General features: G+C 45.7%; 34 non-coding genes across 34 annotated transcripts; all 34 read right to left on the bottom strand.

Annotated features, from left to right (window-relative positions):
- Positions 1–312: 312 nt before the first annotated feature.
- LOC139693090 (5S ribosomal RNA) lies at positions 313–431 on the bottom strand. Its single transcript, XR_011701945.1, has one exon. It is a non-coding gene; the product is annotated as a 5S ribosomal RNA (ribosomal RNA).
- A 386-nt stretch (positions 432–817) lies between these two features.
- Positions 818–936, bottom strand: LOC139692974 (5S ribosomal RNA). Its single transcript, XR_011701839.1, has one exon. It is a non-coding gene; the product is annotated as a 5S ribosomal RNA (ribosomal RNA).
- Positions 937–1325: 389 nt separating this feature from the next.
- Positions 1326–1444, bottom strand: LOC139692983 (5S ribosomal RNA). Its single transcript, XR_011701848.1, has one exon. It is a non-coding gene; the product is annotated as a 5S ribosomal RNA (ribosomal RNA).
- A 389-nt stretch (positions 1445–1833) lies between these two features.
- LOC139693037 (5S ribosomal RNA) lies at positions 1834–1952 on the bottom strand. Its single transcript, XR_011701901.1, has one exon. It is a non-coding gene; the product is annotated as a 5S ribosomal RNA (ribosomal RNA).
- Positions 1953–2341: 389 nt separating this feature from the next.
- Positions 2342–2460, bottom strand: LOC139693089 (5S ribosomal RNA). Its single transcript, XR_011701944.1, has one exon. It is a non-coding gene; the product is annotated as a 5S ribosomal RNA (ribosomal RNA).
- A 386-nt stretch (positions 2461–2846) lies between these two features.
- On the bottom strand, positions 2847–2965 carry LOC139692973 (5S ribosomal RNA). Its single transcript, XR_011701838.1, has one exon. It is a non-coding gene; the product is annotated as a 5S ribosomal RNA (ribosomal RNA).
- A 389-nt stretch (positions 2966–3354) lies between these two features.
- LOC139693088 (5S ribosomal RNA) lies at positions 3355–3473 on the bottom strand. The gene has a single exon (XR_011701943.1). It is a non-coding gene; the product is annotated as a 5S ribosomal RNA (ribosomal RNA).
- Positions 3474–3862: 389 nt separating this feature from the next.
- Positions 3863–3981, bottom strand: LOC139693036 (5S ribosomal RNA). Its single transcript, XR_011701900.1, has one exon. It is a non-coding gene; the product is annotated as a 5S ribosomal RNA (ribosomal RNA).
- A 389-nt stretch (positions 3982–4370) lies between these two features.
- Positions 4371–4489, bottom strand: LOC139693077 (5S ribosomal RNA). The gene has a single exon (XR_011701940.1). It is a non-coding gene; the product is annotated as a 5S ribosomal RNA (ribosomal RNA).
- A 390-nt stretch (positions 4490–4879) lies between these two features.
- LOC139693030 (5S ribosomal RNA) lies at positions 4880–4998 on the bottom strand. The gene has a single exon (XR_011701894.1). It is a non-coding gene; the product is annotated as a 5S ribosomal RNA (ribosomal RNA).
- A 389-nt stretch (positions 4999–5387) lies between these two features.
- Positions 5388–5506, bottom strand: LOC139692972 (5S ribosomal RNA). Its single transcript, XR_011701837.1, has one exon. It is a non-coding gene; the product is annotated as a 5S ribosomal RNA (ribosomal RNA).
- Positions 5507–5895: 389 nt separating this feature from the next.
- Positions 5896–6014, bottom strand: LOC139692989 (5S ribosomal RNA). Its single transcript, XR_011701854.1, has one exon. It is a non-coding gene; the product is annotated as a 5S ribosomal RNA (ribosomal RNA).
- Positions 6015–6403: 389 nt separating this feature from the next.
- Positions 6404–6522, bottom strand: LOC139693025 (5S ribosomal RNA). The gene has a single exon (XR_011701889.1). It is a non-coding gene; the product is annotated as a 5S ribosomal RNA (ribosomal RNA).
- Positions 6523–6911: 389 nt separating this feature from the next.
- On the bottom strand, positions 6912–7030 carry LOC139693063 (5S ribosomal RNA). Its single transcript, XR_011701926.1, has one exon. It is a non-coding gene; the product is annotated as a 5S ribosomal RNA (ribosomal RNA).
- A 386-nt stretch (positions 7031–7416) lies between these two features.
- Positions 7417–7535, bottom strand: LOC139693010 (5S ribosomal RNA). The gene has a single exon (XR_011701875.1). It is a non-coding gene; the product is annotated as a 5S ribosomal RNA (ribosomal RNA).
- A 389-nt stretch (positions 7536–7924) lies between these two features.
- On the bottom strand, positions 7925–8043 carry LOC139693066 (5S ribosomal RNA). Its single transcript, XR_011701929.1, has one exon. It is a non-coding gene; the product is annotated as a 5S ribosomal RNA (ribosomal RNA).
- Positions 8044–8432: 389 nt separating this feature from the next.
- LOC139693062 (5S ribosomal RNA) lies at positions 8433–8551 on the bottom strand. The gene has a single exon (XR_011701925.1). It is a non-coding gene; the product is annotated as a 5S ribosomal RNA (ribosomal RNA).
- Positions 8552–8940: 389 nt separating this feature from the next.
- Positions 8941–9059, bottom strand: LOC139693009 (5S ribosomal RNA). Its single transcript, XR_011701874.1, has one exon. It is a non-coding gene; the product is annotated as a 5S ribosomal RNA (ribosomal RNA).
- Positions 9060–9448: 389 nt separating this feature from the next.
- LOC139692971 (5S ribosomal RNA) lies at positions 9449–9567 on the bottom strand. Its single transcript, XR_011701836.1, has one exon. It is a non-coding gene; the product is annotated as a 5S ribosomal RNA (ribosomal RNA).
- Positions 9568–9956: 389 nt separating this feature from the next.
- LOC139692988 (5S ribosomal RNA) lies at positions 9957–10075 on the bottom strand. Its single transcript, XR_011701853.1, has one exon. It is a non-coding gene; the product is annotated as a 5S ribosomal RNA (ribosomal RNA).
- A 389-nt stretch (positions 10076–10464) lies between these two features.
- LOC139693024 (5S ribosomal RNA) lies at positions 10465–10583 on the bottom strand. Its single transcript, XR_011701888.1, has one exon. It is a non-coding gene; the product is annotated as a 5S ribosomal RNA (ribosomal RNA).
- Positions 10584–10972: 389 nt separating this feature from the next.
- On the bottom strand, positions 10973–11091 carry LOC139693061 (5S ribosomal RNA). The gene has a single exon (XR_011701924.1). It is a non-coding gene; the product is annotated as a 5S ribosomal RNA (ribosomal RNA).
- A 386-nt stretch (positions 11092–11477) lies between these two features.
- LOC139693007 (5S ribosomal RNA) lies at positions 11478–11596 on the bottom strand. The gene has a single exon (XR_011701872.1). It is a non-coding gene; the product is annotated as a 5S ribosomal RNA (ribosomal RNA).
- A 389-nt stretch (positions 11597–11985) lies between these two features.
- On the bottom strand, positions 11986–12104 carry LOC139693054 (5S ribosomal RNA). Its single transcript, XR_011701917.1, has one exon. It is a non-coding gene; the product is annotated as a 5S ribosomal RNA (ribosomal RNA).
- A 389-nt stretch (positions 12105–12493) lies between these two features.
- On the bottom strand, positions 12494–12612 carry LOC139693059 (5S ribosomal RNA). Its single transcript, XR_011701922.1, has one exon. It is a non-coding gene; the product is annotated as a 5S ribosomal RNA (ribosomal RNA).
- Positions 12613–13001: 389 nt separating this feature from the next.
- LOC139693006 (5S ribosomal RNA) lies at positions 13002–13120 on the bottom strand. The gene has a single exon (XR_011701871.1). It is a non-coding gene; the product is annotated as a 5S ribosomal RNA (ribosomal RNA).
- Positions 13121–13509: 389 nt separating this feature from the next.
- LOC139693005 (5S ribosomal RNA) lies at positions 13510–13628 on the bottom strand. Its single transcript, XR_011701870.1, has one exon. It is a non-coding gene; the product is annotated as a 5S ribosomal RNA (ribosomal RNA).
- A 389-nt stretch (positions 13629–14017) lies between these two features.
- Positions 14018–14136, bottom strand: LOC139693004 (5S ribosomal RNA). Its single transcript, XR_011701869.1, has one exon. It is a non-coding gene; the product is annotated as a 5S ribosomal RNA (ribosomal RNA).
- A 389-nt stretch (positions 14137–14525) lies between these two features.
- On the bottom strand, positions 14526–14644 carry LOC139693043 (5S ribosomal RNA). The gene has a single exon (XR_011701906.1). It is a non-coding gene; the product is annotated as a 5S ribosomal RNA (ribosomal RNA).
- A 389-nt stretch (positions 14645–15033) lies between these two features.
- Positions 15034–15152, bottom strand: LOC139693058 (5S ribosomal RNA). Its single transcript, XR_011701921.1, has one exon. It is a non-coding gene; the product is annotated as a 5S ribosomal RNA (ribosomal RNA).
- Positions 15153–16295: 1143 nt separating this feature from the next.
- LOC139693003 (5S ribosomal RNA) lies at positions 16296–16414 on the bottom strand. Its single transcript, XR_011701868.1, has one exon. It is a non-coding gene; the product is annotated as a 5S ribosomal RNA (ribosomal RNA).
- Positions 16415–16803: 389 nt separating this feature from the next.
- On the bottom strand, positions 16804–16922 carry LOC139693021 (5S ribosomal RNA). Its single transcript, XR_011701885.1, has one exon. It is a non-coding gene; the product is annotated as a 5S ribosomal RNA (ribosomal RNA).
- Positions 16923–17311: 389 nt separating this feature from the next.
- On the bottom strand, positions 17312–17430 carry LOC139693057 (5S ribosomal RNA). Its single transcript, XR_011701920.1, has one exon. It is a non-coding gene; the product is annotated as a 5S ribosomal RNA (ribosomal RNA).
- Positions 17431–17819: 389 nt separating this feature from the next.
- LOC139693049 (5S ribosomal RNA) lies at positions 17820–17938 on the bottom strand. The gene has a single exon (XR_011701912.1). It is a non-coding gene; the product is annotated as a 5S ribosomal RNA (ribosomal RNA).
- Positions 17939–18280: the final 342 nt, after the last annotated feature.

Here is an 18280-nt window from a genome sequence, read left to right as displayed (position 1 = left end):
ATTTTCTTGCCCACGGCTTGCATACATCGGGCCGTCCACGACCATACTATATGATGGCGGGAGACGGAGGTAATTTGCCATCTCAAAACGAACTTTGGATAAATGTGGAAGAGATACGGGTTACTACAGCACCAATGCATTGCCCCAAGAGAGCTGGTCGCATCTAGATGAAATGGAATGGTGTCAAAAGGGAACATACCAATTCAAAATCACGCATGCAATGTCTGGCATTGCAAAATAAATTATTTGAAAAAAATTAAAAACATCAGAGAATGCCTCAAAATACGTTCGTTTCGGAAAAAAAATATTGAAAGCCAACGGCACCCGGTGTTCCCAGGCGGTCACCCATCCAAGTACTATCCGGGCCCGATGCTGCTTAACTTCGGTGATCGGACGAGAACCGGTGTATTCAGCGTGGTATGGCCGTTGGCAATTTCCACCACTCTCGAGTCAACTATTTTAGCAATATCAAGCCCGCAAACACTTGCAACGACGCGACACGACGTCTATTTTCTTGCCCACGGCTTGCATACATCGGGCCGTCCACGACCATACTATATGATGGCGGGAGACGGAGGTAATTTGCCATCTCAAAACGAACTTTGCATAAATGTGGAAGATTACGATACTACAGCACCAATACATTGCCCCAAGAGAGCTGGTCGCATCTAGATGAAATGGAATGGTGTCAAAAGGGAACATACCAATTCAAAATCACGCATGCAATGTCTGGCATTGCAAAATAAATTATTTGAAAAAAATTAAAAACATCAGAGAATGCCTCAAAATACGTTCGTTTCGGAAAAAAAATATTGAAAGCCAACGGCACCCGGTGTTCCCAGGCGGTCACCCATCCAAGTACTATCCGGGCCCGAGGCTGCTTAACTTCGGTGATCGGACGAGAACCGGTGTATTCAGCGTGGTATGGCCGTTGGCAATTTCCACCACTCTCGAGTCAACTATTTTAGCAATATCAAGCCCGCAAACACTTGCAACGACGCGACACGACGTCTATTTTCTTGCCCACGGCTTGCATACATCGGGCCGTCCACGACCATACTATATGATGGCGGGAGACGGAGGTAATTTGCCATCTCAAAACGAACTTTGGATAAATGTGGAAGAGATACGGGTTACTACAGCACCAATGCATTGCCCCAAGAGAGCTGGTCGCATCTAGATGAAATGGAATGGTGTCAAAAGGGAACATACCAATTCAAAATCACGCATACAATGTCTGGCATTGCAAAATAAATTATTTGAAAAAAATTAAAAACATCAGAGAATGCCTCAAAATACGTTCGTTTCGGAAAAAAAATATTGAAAGCCAACGGCACCCGGTGTTCCCAGGCGGTCACCCATCCAAGTACTATCCGGGCCCGATGCTGCTTAGCTTCGGTGATCGGACGAGAACCGGTGTATTCAGCGTGGTATGGCCGTTGGCAATTTCCACCACTCTCGAGTCAACTATTTTAGCAATATCAATTCCGCAAACACTTGCAACGACGCGACACGACGTCTATTTTCTTGCCCACGGCTTGCATACATCGGGCCGTCCACGACCATACTATATGATGGCGGGAGACGGAGGTAATTTGCCATCTCAAAACGAACTTTGGATAAATGTGGATGAGATACGGGTTACTACAGCACCAATGCATTGCCCCAAGAGAGCTGGTCGCATCTAGATGAAATGGAATGGTGTCAAAAGGGAACATACCAATTTAAAATCACGCATGCAATGTCTGGCATTGCAAAATAAATTATTTGAAAAAAATTAAAAACATCAGAGAATGCCTCAAAATACGTTCGTTTCGGAAAAAAAATATTGAAAGCCAACGGCACCCGGTGTTCCCAGGCGGTCACCCATCCAAGTACTATCCGGGCCCGATGCTGCTTAACTTCGTTGATCGGACGAGAACCGGTGTATTCAGCGTGGTATGGCCGTTGGCAATTTCCACCACTCTCGAGTCAACTATTTTAGCAATATCAAGCCCGCAAACACTTGCAACGACGCGACACGACGTCTATTTTCTTGCCCACGGCTTGCATACATCGGGCCGTCCACGACCATACTATATGATGGCGGGAGACGGAGGTAATTTGCCATCTCAAAACGAACTTTGGATAAATGTGGAAGAGATACGGGTTACTACAGCACCAATGCATTGCCCCAAGAGAGCTGGTCGCATCTAGATGAAATGGAATGGTGTCAAAAGGGAACATACCAATTCAAAATCACGCATGCAATGTCTGGCATTGCAAAATAAATTATTTGAAAAAAATTAAAAACATCAGAGAATGCCTCAAAATACGTTCGTTTCGGAAAAAAAATATTGAAAGCCAACGGCACCCGGTGTTCCCAGGCGGTCACCCATCCAAGTACTATCCGGGCCCGATGCTGCTTAACTTCGGTGATCGGACGAGAACCGGTGTATTCAGCGTGGTATGGCCGTTGGCAATTTCCACCACTCTCGAGTCAACTATTTTAGCAATATCAAGCCCGCAAACACTTGCAACGACGCGACACGACGTCTATTTTCTTGCCCACGGCTTGCATACATCGGGCCGTCCACGACCATACTATATGATGGCGGGAGACGGAGGTAATTTGCCATCTCAAAACGAACTTTGCATAAATGTGGAAGATTACGATACTACAGCACCAATACATTGCCCCAAGAGAGCTGGTCGCATCTAGATGAAATGGAATGGTGTCAAAAGGGAACATACCAATTCAAAATCACGCATGCAATGTCTGGCATTGCAAAATAAATTATTTGAAAAAAATTAAAAACATCAGAGAATGCCTCAAAATACGTTCGTTTCGGAAAAAAAATATTGAAAGCCAACGGCACCCGGTGTTCCCAGGCGGTCACCCATCCAAGTACTATCCGGGCCCGAGGCTGCTTAACTTCGGTGATCGGACGAGAACCGGTGTATTCAGCGTGGTATGGCCGTTGGCAATTTCCACCACTCTCGAGTCAACTATTTTAGCAATATCAAGCCCGCAAACACTTGCAACGACGCGACACGACGTCTATTTTCTTGCCCACGGCTTGCATACATCGGGCCGTCCACGACCATACTATATGATGGCGGGAGACGGAGGTAATTTGCCATCTCAAAACGAACTTTGGATAAATGTGGAAGAGATACGGGTTACTACAGCACCAATGCATTGCCCCAAGAGAGCTGGTCGCATCTAGATGAAATGGAATGGTGTCAAAAGGGAACATACCAATTCAAAATCACGCATACAATGTCTGGCATTGCAAAATAAATTATTTGAAAAAAATTAAAAACATCAGAGAATGCCTCAAAATACGTTCGTTTCGGAAAAAAAATATTGAAAGCCAACGGCACCCGGTGTTCCCAGGCGGTCACCCATCCAAGTACTATCCGGGCCCGATGCTGCTTAACTTCGGTGATCGGACGAGAACCGGTGTATTCAGCGTGGTATGGCCGTTGGCAATTTCCACCACTCTCGAGTCAACTATTTTAGCAATATCAAGCCCGCAAACACTTGCAACGACGCGACACGACGTCTATTTTCTTGCCCACGGCTTGCATACATCGGGCCGTCCACGACCATACTATATGATGGCGGGAGACGGAGGTAATTTGCCATCTCAAAACGAACTTTGGATAAATGTGGAAGAGATACGGGTTACTACAGCACCAATGCATTGCCCCAAGAGAGCTGGTCGCATCTAGATGAAATGGAATGGTGTCAAAAGGGAACATACCAATTTAAAATCACGCATGCAATGTCTGGCATTGCAAAATAAATTATTTGAAAAAAATTAAAAACATCAGAGAATGCCTCAAAATACGTTCGTTTCGGAAAAAAAATATTGAAAGCCAACGGCACCCGGTGTTCCCAGGCGGTCACCCATCCAAGTACTATCCGGGCCCGATGCTGCTTAACTTCGTTGATCGGACGAGAACCGGTGTATTCAGCGTGGTATGGCCGTTGGCAATTTCCACCACTCTCGAGTCAACTATTTTAGCAATATCAAGCCCGCAAACACTTGCAACGACGCGACACGACGTCTATTTTCTTGCCCACGGCTTGCATACATCGGGCCGTCCACGACCATACTATATGATGGCGGGAGACGGAGGTAATTTGCCATCTCAAAACGAACTTTGGATAAATGTGGAAGAGATACGGGTTACTACAGCACCAATGCATTGCCCCAAGAGAGCTGGTCGCATCTAGATGAAATGGAATGGTGTCAAAAGGGAACATACCAATTCAAAATCACGCATGCAATGTATGGCATTGCAAAATAAATTATTTGAAAAAAATTAAAAACATCAGAGAATGCCTCAAAATACGTTCGTTTCGGAAAAAAAATATTGAAAGCCAACGGCACCCGGTGTTCCCAGGCGGTCACCCATCCAAGTACTATCCGGGCCCGATGCTGCTTAACTTCGGTGATCGGACGAGAACCGGTGTATTCAGCGTGGTATGGCCGTTGGCAATTTCCACCACTCTCGAGTCAACTATTTTAGCAATATCAAGCCCGCAAACACTTGCAACGACGCGACACGACGTCTATTTTCTTGCCCACGGCTTGCATACATCGGGCCGTCCACGACCATACTATATGATGGCGGGAGACGGAGGTAATTTGCCATCTCAAAACGAACTTTGGATAAATGTGGAAGAGATACGGGTTACTACAGCACCAATGCATTGCCCCAAGAGAGCTGGTCGCATCTAGATGAAATGGAATGGTGTCAAAAGGGAACATACCAATTCAAAATCACGCATGCAATGTCTGGCATTGCAAAATAAATTATTTGAAAAAAAATTAAAAACATCAGAGAATGCCTCAAAATACGTTCGTTTCGGAAAAAAAATATTGAAAGCCAACGGCACCCGGTGTTCCCAGGCGGGCACCCATCCAAGTACTATCCGGGCCCGAGGCTGCTTAACTTCGGTGATCGGACGAGAACCGGTGTATTCAGCGTGGTATGGCCGTTGGCAATTTCCACCACTCTCGAGTCAACTATTTTAGCAATATCAAGCCCGCAAACACTTGCAACGACGCGACACGACGTCTATTTTCTTGCCCACGGCTTGCATACATCGGGCCGTCCACGACCATACTATATGATGGCGGGAGACGGAGGTAATTTGCCATCTCAAAACGAACTTTGGATAAATGTGGAAGAGATACGGGTTACTACAGCACCAATGCATTGCCCCAAGAGAGCTGGTCGCATCTAGATGAAATGGAATGGTGTCAAAAGGGAACATACCAATTCAAAATCACGCATGCAATGTCTGGCATTGCAAAATAAATTATTTGAAAAAAATTAAAAACATCAGAGAATGCCTCAAAATACGTTCGTTTCGGAAAAAAAATATTGAAAGCCAACGGCACCCGGTGTTCCCAGGCGGTCACCCATCCAAGTACTATCCGGGCCCGAGGCTGCTTAACTTCGGTGATCGGACGAGAACCGGTGTATTCAGCGTGGTATGGCCGTTGGCAATTTCCACCACTCTCGAGTCAACTATTTTAGCAATATCAAGCCCGCAAACACTTGCAACGACGCGACACGACGTCTATTTTCTTGCCCACGGCTTGCATACATCGGGCCGTCCACGACCATACTATATGATGGCGGGAGACGGAGGTAATTTGCCATCTCAAAACGAACTTTGGATAAATGTGGAAGAGATACGGGTTACTACAGCACCAATGCATTGCCCCAAGAGAGCTGGTCGCATCTAGATGAAATGGAATGGTGTCAAAAGGGAACATACCAATTCAAAATCACGCATACAATGTCTGGCATTGCAAAATAAATTATTTGAAAAAAATTAAAAACATCAGAGAATGCCTCAAAATACGTTCGTTTCGGAAAAAAAATATTGAAAGCCAACGGCACCCGGTGTTCCCAGGCGGTCACCCATCCAAGTACTATCCGGGCCCGATGCTGCTTAACTTCGGTGATCGGACGAGAACCGGTGAATTCAGCGTGGTATGGCCGTTGGCAATTTCCACCACTCTCGAGTCAACTATTTTAGCAATATCAAGCCCGCAAACACTTGCAACGACGCGACACGACGTCTATTTTCTTGCCCACGGCTTGCATACATCGGGCCGTCCACGACCATACTATATGATGGCGGGAGACGGAGGTAATTTGCCATCTCAAAACGAACTTTGGATAAATGAGGAAGAGATACGGGTTACTACAGCACCAATGCATGGCCCCAAGAGAGCTGGTCGCATCTAGATGAAATGGAATGGTGTCAAAAGGGAACATACCAATTCAAAATCACGCATGCAATGTCTGGCATTGCAAAATAAATTATTTGAAAAAAATTAAAAACATCAGAGAATGCCTCAAAATACGTTCGTTTCGGAAAAAAAATATTGAAAGCCAACGGCACCCGGTGTTCCCAGGCGGTCACCCATCCAAGTACTATCCGGGCCCGATGCTGCTTAACTTCGGTGATCGGACGAGAACCGGTGTATTCAGCGTGGTATGGCCGATGGCAATTTCCACCACTCTCGAGTCAACTATTTTAGCAATATCAAGCCCGCAAACACTTGCAACGACGCGACACGACGTCTATTATCTTGCCCACGGCTTGCATACATCGGGCCGTCCACGACCATACTATATGATGGCGGGAGACGGAGGTAATTTGCCATATCAAAACGAACTTTGGATAAATGTGGAAGAGATACGGGTTACTACAGCACCAATGCATTGCCGCAAGAGAGCTGGTCGCATCTAGATGAAATGGAATGGTGTCAAAAGGGAACATACCAATTCAAAATCACGCATGCAATGTCTGGCATTGCAAAATAAATTATTTGAAAAAAATTAAAAAATTCAGAGAATGCCTCAAAATACGTTCGTTTCGGAAAAAAAATATTGAAAGCCAACGGAACCCGGTGTTCTCAGGCGGTCACCCATCCAAGTACTCTCCGGGCCCGATGCTGCTTAACTTCGGTGATCGGACGAGAACCGGTGTATTCAGCGTGGTATGGCCGTTGGCAATTTCCACCACTCTCGAGTCAACTATTTTAGCAATATCAAGCCCGCAAACACTTGCAACGACGCGACACGACGTCTATTATCTTGCCCACGGCTTGCATACATCGGGCCGTCCACGACCATACTATATGATGGCGGGAGACGGAGGTAATTTGCCATCTCAAAACGAACTTTGGATAAATGTGGAAGATTACGATACTACAGCACCAATGCATTGCCCCAAGAGAGCTGGTCGCATCTAGATGAAATGGAATGGTGTCAAAAGGGAACATACCAATTCAAAATCACGCATGCAATGTCTGGCATTGCAAAATAAATTATTTGAAAAAAATTAAAAACATCAGAGAATGCCTCAAAATACGTTCGTTTCGGAAAAAAAATATTGAAAGCCAACGGCACCCGGTGTTCCCAGGCGGTCACCCATCCAAGTACAATCCGGGCCCGATGCTGCTTAACTTCGGTGATCGGACGAGAACCGGTGTATTCAGCGTGGTATGGCCGTTGGCAATTTCCACCACTCTCGAGTCAACTATTTTAGCAATATCAATTCCGCAAACACTTGCAACGACGCGACACGACGTCTATTTTCTTGCCCACGGCTTGCATACATCGGGCCGTCCACGACCATACTATATGATGGCGGGAGACGGAGGTAATTTGCCATATCAAAACGAACTTTGGATAAATGTGGAAGAGATACGGGTTACTAAAGCACCAATGCATTGCCCCAAGAGAGCTGGTCGCATCTAGATGAAATGGAATGGTGTCAAAAGGGAACATACCAATTCAAAATCACGCATGCAATGTCTGGCATTGCAAAATAAATTATTTGAAAAAAATTAAAAACATCAGAGAATGCCTCAAAATACGTTCGTTTCGGAAAAAAAATATTGAAAGCCAACGGCACCCGGTGTTCCCAGGCGGTCACCCATCCAAGTACTATCCGGGCCCGATGCTGCTTAACTTCGGTGATCGGACGAGAACCGGTGTATTCAGCGTGGTATGGCCGTTGGCAATTTCCACCACTCTCGAGTCAACTATTTTAGCAATATCAATTCCGCAAACACTTGCAACGACGCGACACGACGTCTATTTTCTTGCCCACGGCTTGCATACATCGGGCCGTCCACGACCATACTATATGATGGCGGGAGACGGAGGTAATTTGCCATCTCAAAACGAACTTTGGATAAATGTGGATGAGATACGGGTTACTACAGCACCAATGCATTGCCCCAAGAGAGCTGGTCGCATCTAGATGAAATGGAATGGTGTCAAAAGGGAACATACCAATTCAAAATCACGCATGCAATGTCTGGCATTGCAAAATAAATTATTTGAAAAAAATTAAAAACATCAGAGAATGCCTCAAAATACGTTCGTTTCGGAAAAAAAATATTGAAAGCCAACGGAACCCGGTGTTCTCAGGCGGTCACCCATCCAAGTACTCTCCGGGCCCGATGCTGCTTAACTTCGGTGATCGGACGAGAACCGGTGTATTCAGCGTGGTATGGCCGTTGGCAATTTCCACCACTCTCGAGTCAACTATTTTAGCAATATCAAGCCCGCAAACACTTGCAACGACGCGACACGACGTCTATTATCTTGCCCACGGCTTGCATACATCGGGCCGTCCACGACCATACTATATGATGGCGGGAGACGGAGGTAATTTGCCATCTCAAAACGAACTTTGGATAAATGTGGAAGAGATACGGGTTACTACAGCACCAATGCATTGCCCCAAGAGAGCTGGTCGCATCTAGATGAAATGGAATGGTGTCAAAAGGGAACATACCAATTCAAAATCACGCATGCAATGTCTGGCATTGCAAAATAAATTATTTGAAAAAAATTAAAAACATCAGAGAATGCCTCAAAATACGTTCGTTTCGGAAAAAAAATATTGAAAGCCAACGGCACCCGGTGTTCCCAGGCGGTCACCCATCCAAGTACAATCCGGGCCCGATGCTGCTTAACTTCGGTGATCGGACGAGAACCGGTGTATTCAGCGTGGTATGGCCGTTGGCAATTTCCACCACTCTCGAGTCAACTATTTTAGCAATATCAAGCCCGCAAACACTTGCAACGACGCGACACGACGTCTATTTTCTTGCCCACGGCTTGCATACATCGGGCCGTCCACGACCATACTATATGATGGCGGGAGACGGAGGTAATTTGCCATCTCAAAACGAACTTTGGATAAATGTGGAAGAGATACGGGTTACTACAGCACCAATGCATTGCCCCAAGAGAGCTGGTCGCATCTAGATGAAATGGAATGGTGTCAAAAGGGAACATACCAATTCAAAATCACGCATGCAATGTCTGGCATTGCAAAATAAATTATTTGAAAAAAATTAAAAACATCAGAGAATGCCTCAAAATACGTTCGTTTCGGAAAAAAAATATTGAAAGCCAACGGCACCCGGTGTTCCCAGGCGGTCACCCATCCAAGTACTATCCGGGCCCGAGGCTGCTTAACTTCGGTGATCGGACGAGAACCGGTGTATTCAGCGTGGTATGGCCGTTGGCAATTTCCACCACTCTCGAGTCAACTATTTTAGCAATATCAAGCCCGCAAACACTTGCAACGACGCGACACGACGTCTATTTTCTTGCCCACGGCTTGCATACATCGGGCCGTCCACGACCATACTATATGATGGCGGGAGACGGAGGTAATTTGCCATCTCAAAACGAACTTTGGATAAATGTGGAAGAGATACGGGTTACTACAGCACCAATGCATTGCCCCAAGAGAGCTGGTCGCATCTAGATGAAATGGAATGGTGTCAAAAGGGAACATACCAATTCAAAATCACGCATACAATGTCTGGCATTGCAAAATAAATTATTTGAAAAAAATTAAAAACATCAGAGAATGCCTCAAAATACGTTCGTTTCGGAAAAAAAATATTGAAAGCCAACGGCACCCGGTGTTCCCAGGCGGTCACCCATCCAAGTACTATCCGGGCCCGATGCTGCTTAACTTCGGTGATCGGACGAGAACCGGTGAATTCAGCGTGGTATGGCCGTTGGCAATTTCCACCACTCTCGAGTCAACTATTTTAGCAATATCAAGCCCGCAAACACTTGCAACGACGCGACACGACGTCTATTTTCTTGCCCACGGCTTGCATACATCGGGCCGTCCACGACCATACTATATGATGGCGGGAGACGGAGGTAATTTGCCATCTCAAAACGAACTTTGGATAAATGAGGAAGAGATACGGGTTACTACAGCACCAATGCATGGCCCCAAGAGAGCTGGTCGCATCTAGATGAAATGGAATGGTGTCAAAAGGGAACATACCAATTCAAAATCACGCATGCAATGTCTGGCATTGCAAAATAAATTATTTGAAAAAAATTAAAAACATCAGAGAATGCCTCAAAATACGTTCGTTTCGGAAAAAAAATATTGAAAGCCAACGGCACCCGGTGTTCCCAGGCGGTCACCCATCCAAGTACTATCCGGGCCCGATGCTGCTTAACTTCGGTGATCGGACGAGAACCGGTGTATTCAGCGTGGTATGGCCGATGGCAATTTCCACCACTCTCGAGTCAACTATTTTAGCAATATCAAGCCCGCAAACACTTGCAACGACGCGACACGACGTCTATTATCTTGCCCACGGCTTGCATACATCGGGCCGTCCACGACCATACTATATGATGGCGGGAGACGGAGGTAATTTGCCATATCAAAACGAACTTTGGATAAATGTGGAAGAGATACGGGTTACTACAGCACCAATGCATTGCCGCAAGAGAGCTGGTCGCATCTAGATGAAATGGAATGGTGTCAAAAGGGAACATACCAATTCAAAATCACGCATGCAATGTCTGGCATTGCAAAATAAATTATTTGAAAAAAATTAAAAAATTCAGAGAATGCCTCAAAATACGTTCGTTTCGGAAAAAAAATATTGAAAGCCAACGGAACCCGGTGTTCTCAGGCGGTCACCCATCCAAGTACTCTCCGGGCCCGATGCTGCTTAACTTCGGTGATCGGACGAGAACCGGTGTATTCAGCGTGGTATGGCCGTTGGCAATTTCCACCACTCTCGAGTCAACTATTTTAGCAATATCAAGCCCGCAAACACTTGCAACGACGCGACACGACGTCTATTATCTTGCCCACGGCTTGCATACATCGGGCCGTCCACGACCATACTATATGATGGCGGGAGACGGAGGTAATTTGCCATCTCAAAACGAACTTTGGATAAATGTGGAAGATTACGATACTACAGCACCAATGCATTGCCCCAAGAGAGCTGGTCGCATCTAGATGAAATGGAATGGTGTCAAAAGGGAACATACCAATTCAAAATCACGCATGCAATGTCTGGCATTGCAAAATAAATTATTTGAAAAAAATTAAAAACATCAGAGAATGCCTCAAAATACGTTCGTTTCGGAAAAAAAATATTGAAAGCCAACGGCACCCGGTGTTCCCAGGCGGTCACCCATCCAAGTACAATCCGGGCCCGATGCTGCTTAACTTCGGTGATCGGACGAGAACCGGTGTATTCAGCGTGGTATGGCCGTTGGCAATTTCCACCACTCTCGAGTCAACTATTTTAGCAATATCAATTCCGCAAACACTTGCAACGACGCGACACGACGTCTATTTTCTTGCCCACGGCTTGCATACATCGGGCCGTCCACGACCATACTATATGATGGCGGGAGACGGAGGTAATTTGCCATATCAAAACGAACTTTGGATAAATGTGGAAGAGATACGGGTTACTACAGCACCAATGCATTGCCCCAAGAGAGCTGGTCGCATCTAGATGAAATGGAATGGTGTCAAAAGGGAACATACCAATTCAAAATCACGCATGCAATGTCTGGCATTGCAAAATAAATTATTTGAAAAAAATTAAAAACATCAGAGAATGCCTCAAAATACGTTCGTTTCGGAAAAAAAATATTGAAAGCCAACGGCACCCGGTGTTCCCAGGCGGTCACCCATCCAAGTACTATCCGGGCCCGATGCTGCTTAACTTCGGTGATCGGACGAGAACCGGTGTATTCAGCGTGGTATGGCCGTTGGCAATTTCCACCACTCTCGAGTCAACTATTTTAGCAATATCAATTCCGCAAACACTTGCAACGACGCGACACGACGTCTATTTTCTTGCCCACGGCTTGCATACATCGGGCCGTCCACGACCATACTATATGATGGCGGGAGACGGAGGTAATTTGCCATCTCAAAACGAACTTTGGATAAATGTGGATGAGATACGGGTTACTACAGCACCAATGCATTGCCCCAAGAGAGCTGGTCGCATCTAGATGAAATGGAATGGTGTCAAAAGGGAACATACCAATTCAAAATCACGCATGCAATGTCTGGCATTGCAAAATAAATTATTTGAAAAAAATTAAAAACATCAGAGAATGCCTCAAAATACGTTCGTTTCGGAAAAAAAATATTGAAAGCCAACGGAACCCGGTGTTCTCAGGCGGTCACCCATCCAAGTACTCTCCGGGCCCGATGCTGCTTAACTTCGGTGATCGGACGAGAACCGGTGTATTCAGCGTGGTATGGCCGTTGGCAATTTCCACCACTCTCGAGTCAACTATTTTAGCAATATCAAGCCCGCAAACACTTGCAACGACGCGACACGACGTCTATTATCTTGCCCACGGCTTGCATACATCGGGCCGTCCACGACCATACTATATGATGGCGGGAGACGGAGGTAATTTGCCATCTCAAAACGAACTTTGGATAAATGTGGAAGAGATACGGGTTACTACAGCACCAATGCATTGCCCCAAGAGAGCTGGTCGCATCTAGATGAAATGGAATGGTGTCAAAAGGGAACATACCAATTCAAAATCACGCATGCAATGTCTGGCATTGCAAAATAAATTATTTGAAAAAAATTAAAAACATCAGAGAATGCCTCAAAATACGTTCGTTTCGGAAAAAAAATATTGAAAGCCAACGGCACCCGGTGTTCCCAGGCGGTCACCCATCCAAGTACAATCCGGGCCCGATGCTGCTTAACTTCGGTGATCGGACGAGAACCGGTGTATTCAGCGTGGTATGGCCGTTGGCAATTTCCACCACTCTCGAGTCAACTATTTTAGCAATATCAAGCCCGCAAACACTTGCAACGACGCGACACGACGTCTATTTTCTTGCCCACGGCTTGCATACATCGGGCCGTCCACGACCATACTATATGATGGCGGGAGACGGAGGTAATTTGCCATCTCAAAACGAACTTTGGATAAATGTGGAAGAGATACGGGTTACTACAGCACCAATGCATTGCCCCAAGAGAGCTGGTCGCATCTAGATGAAATGGAATGGTGTCAAAAGGGAACATACCAATTCAAAATCACGCATGCAATGTCTGGCATTGCAAAATAAATTATTTGAAAAAAATTAAAAACATCAGAGAATGCCTCAAAATACGTTCGTTTCGGAAAAAAAATATTGAAAGCCAACGGCACCCGGTGTTCCCAGGCGGTCACCCATCCAAGTACAATCCGGGCCCGATGCTGCTTAACTTCGGTGATCGGACGAGAACCGGTGTATTCAGCGTGGTATGGCCGTTGGCAATTTCCACCACTCTCGAGTCAACTATTTTAGCAATATCAAGCCCGCAAACACTTGCAACGACGCGACACGACGTCTATTTTCTTGCCCACGGCTTGCATACATCGGGCCGTCCACGACCATACTATATGATGGCGGGAGACGGAGGTAATTTGCCATCTCAAAACGAACTTTGGATAAATGTGGATGAGATACGGGTTACTACAGCACCAATGCATTGCCCCAAGAGAGCTGGTCGCATCTAGATGAAATGGAATGGTGTCAAAAGGGAACATACCAATTCAAAATCACGCATGCAATGTCTGGCATTGCAAAATAAATTATTTGAAAAAAATTAAAAACATCAGAGAATGCCTCAAAATACGTTCGTTTCGGAAAAAAAATATTGAAAGCCAACGGCACCCGGTGTTCCCAGGCGGTCACCCATCCAAGTACAATCCGGGCCCGATGCTGCTTAACTTCGGTGATCGGACGAGAACCGGTGTATTCAGCGTGGTATGGCCGTTGGCAATTTCCACCACTCTCGAGTCAACTATTTTAGCAATATCAAGCCCGCAAACACTTGCAACGACGCGACACGACGTCTATTTTCTTGCCCACGGCTTGCATACATCGGGCCGTCCACGACCATACTATATGATGGCGGGAGACGGAGGTAATTTGCCATATCAAAACGAACTTTGGATAAATGTGGAAGAGATACGGGTTACTACAGCACCAATGCATTGCCCCAAGAGAGCTGGTCGCATCTAGATGAAATGGAATGGTGTCAAAAGGGAACATACCAATTCAAAATCACGCATGCAATGTCTGGCATTGCAAAATAAATTATTTGAAAAAAATTAAAAACATCAGAGAATGCCTCAAAATACGTTCGTTTCGGAAAAAAAATATTGAAAGCCAACGGCACCCGGTGTTCCCAGGCGGTCACCCATCCAAGTACTATCCGGGCCCGATGCTGCTTAACTTCGGTGATCGGACGAGAACCGGTGTATTCAGCGTGGTATGGCCGTTGGCAATTTCCACCACTCTCGAGTCAACTATTTTAGCAATATCAATTCCGCAAACACTTGCAACGACGCGACACGACGTCTATTTTCTTGCCCACGGCTTGCATACATCGGGCCGTCCACGACCATACTATATGATGGCGGGAGACGGAGGTAATTTGCCATCTCAAAACGAACTTTGGATAAATGTGGAAGAGATACGGGTTACTACAGCACCAATGCATTGCCCCAAGAGAGCTGGTCGCATCTAGATGAAATGGAATGGTGTCAAAAGGGAACATACCAATTCAAAATCACGCATGCAATGTCTGGCATTGCAAAATAAATTATTTGAAAAAAATTAAAAACATCAGAGAATGCCTCAAAATACGTTCGTTTCGGAAAAAAAATATTGAAAGCCAACGGAACCCGGTGTTCTCAGGCGGTCACCCATCCAAGTACTCTCCGGGCCCGATGCTGCTTAACTTCGGTGATCGGACGAGAACCGGTGTATTCAGCGTGGTATGGCCGTTGGCAATTTCCACCACTCTCGAGTCAACTATTTTAGCAATATCAAGCCCGCAAACACTTGCAACGACGCGACACGACGTCTATTTTCTTGCCCACGGCTTGCATACATCAGGCCGTCCACGACCATACTACGAGGGTAATCCGGAAAGTAGTACCCGTTCGTGAAATAAAGACACAAAAGTAAATATTAACAAACATAAAAATTTTATTTGAAAGAGGATACTTTAAACTACTTCTCAACATAATCTCCAAGCAAATTAAGGCATTTGTCATAACGTGTGACAAGTTTCTGTATTCCTGCTGCATAGTCCTTCGCCGCCATCTCATTGAGATACGCGAGGGACCCATCTTGCACAAATTTTTGCATAATGCAGATGGTGTTTAACAATTTCATGAACAATTGTTCGAGAAACATTGGGAAAATGCTCACAGATGTCATCAATTGTGACGCGCCGATCGTTCCTCACGAATTCGTCAACTGAGCTCACCAGTTGGTCTGTAATGACAGACGGTCTCTCCGAACGCTCATCGTCGTGTGTGTTCCCCCTCCCCATGTTGAAGTTGCGACACCACCGCCGAACAGACGACTCGTCCATTACATTGTCTCCATACACCTCCTTTAATTGGCGATGAATATCACATGGGCGAACGTTTCTTGCATTGAGGAATTTAATCACTGCCCTCACTTCACAACTGGCGGCGTTCTCAATTTTTTTAAACATTGTAAACAATCACAGAAACAACACAGGCAATGCTAGCGTCACGCAACTTGGCTCAGAGAAGGCAGACAAGCCACTGAAGCTATCTGACCTCGTCCAGCGGCTACTCGCGTCGTCAGCACTTCATGCGGCACGAACGGGTACTACTTTCCGGATGACCCTCGTATATGATGGCGGGAGACGGAGGTAATTTGCCATCTCAAAACGAACTTTGGATAAATGTGGATGAGATACGGGTTACTACAGCACCAATGCATTGCCCCAAGAGAGCTGGTCGCATCTAGATGAAATGGAATGGTGTCAAAAGGGAACATACCAATTCAAAATCACGCATGCAATGTCTGGCATTGCAAAATAAATTATTTGAAAAAAATTAAAAACATCAGAGAATGCCTCAAAATACGTTCGTTTCGGAAAAAAAATATTGAAAGCCAACGGCACCCGGTGTTCCCAGGCGGTCACCCATCCAAGTACAATCCGGGCCCGATGCTGCTTAACTTCGGTGATCGGACGAGAACCGGTGTATTCAGCGTGGTATGGCCGTTGGCAATTTCCACCACTCTCGAGTCAACTATTTTAGCATTATCAAGCCCGCAAACACTTGCAACGACGCGACACGACGTCTATTTTCTTGCCCACGGCTTGCATACATCGGGCCGTCCACGACCATACTATATGATGGCGGGAGACGGAGGTAATTTGCCATATCAAAACGAACTTTGGATAAATGTGGAAGAGATACGGGTTACTACAGCACCAATGCATTGCCCCAAGAGAGCTGGTCGCATCTAGATGAAATGGAATGGTGTCAAAAGGGAACATACCAATTCAAAATCACGCATGCAATGTCTGGCATTGCAAAATAAATTATTTGAAAAAAATTAAAAACATCAGAGAATGCCTCAAAATACGTTCGTTTCGGAAAAAAAATATTGAAAGCCAACGGCACCCGGTGTTCCCAGGCGGTCACCCATCCAAGTACTATCCGGGCCCGATGCTACTTAACTTCGGTGATCGGACGAGAACCGGTGTATTCAGCGTGGTATGGCCGTTGGCAATTTCCACCACTCTCGAGTCAACTATTTTAGCAATATCAATTCCGCAAACACTTGCAACGACGCGACACGACGTCTATTTTCTTGCCCACGGTTTGCATACATCGGGCCGTCCACGACCATACTATATGATGGCGGGAGACGGAGGTAATTTGCCATCTCAAAACGAACTTTGGATAAATGTGGATGAGATACGGGTTACTACAGCACCAATGCATTGCCCCAAGAGAGCTGGTCGCATCTAGATGAAATGGAATGGTGTCAAAAGGGAACATACCAATTCAAAATCACGCATGCAATGTCTGGCATTGCAAAATAAATTATTTGAAAAAAATTAAAAACATCAGAGAATGCCTCAAAATACGTTCGTTTCGGAAAAAAAATATTGAAAGCCAACGGAACCCGGTGTTCTCAGGCGGTCACCCATCCAAGTACTCTCCGGGCCCGATGCTGCTTAACTTCGGTGATCGGACGAGAACCGGTGTATTCAGCGTGGTATGGCCGTTGGCAATTTCCACCACTCTCGAGTCAACTATTTTAGCAATATCAATTCCGCAAACACTTGCAACGACGCGACACGACGTCTATTTTCTTGCCCACGGCTTGCATACATCGGGCCGTCCACGACCATACTATATGATGGCGGGAGACGGAGGTAATTTGCCATCTCAAAACGAACTTTGGATAAATGTGGATGAGATACGGGTTACTACAGCACCAATGCATTGCCCCAAGAGAGCTGGTCGCATCTAGATGAAATGGAATGGTGTCAAAAGGGAACATACCAATTCAAAATCACGCATGCAATGTCTGGCATTGCAAAATAAATTATTTGAAAAAAATTAAAAACATCAGAGAATGCCTCAAAATACGTTCGTTTCGGAAAAAAAATATTGAAAGCCAACGGCACCCGGTGTTCCCAGGCGGTCACCCATCCAAGTACAATCCGGGCCCGATGCTGCCTAACTTCGGTGATCGGACGAGAACCGGTGTATTCAGCGTGGTATGGCCGTTGGCAATTTCCACCACTCTCGAGTCAACTATTTTAGCAATATCAAGCCCGCAAACACTTGCAACGACGCGACACGACGTCTATTTTCTTGCCCACGGCTTGCATACATCGGGCCGTCCACGACCATACTATATGATGGCGGGAGACGGAGGTAATTTGCCATATCAAAACGAACTTTGGATAAATGTGGAAGAGATACGGGTTACTACAGCACCAATGCATTGCCCCAAGAGAGCTGGTCGCATCTAGATGAAATGGAATGGTGTCAAAAGGGAACATACCAATTCAAAATCACGCATGCAATGTCTGGCATTGCAAAATAAATTATTTGAAAAAAATTAAAAACA

Source organism: Hetaerina americana, unplaced genomic scaffold, assembly GCF_022747635.1.
Source record: "Hetaerina americana unplaced genomic scaffold, ioHetAmer1.1.p SCAF_44, whole genome shotgun sequence".
Lineage (NCBI taxonomy): Eukaryota > Metazoa > Arthropoda > Insecta > Odonata > Calopterygidae > Hetaerina > Hetaerina americana.
This window is presented reverse-complemented; position numbering and strand designations above follow the sequence as displayed.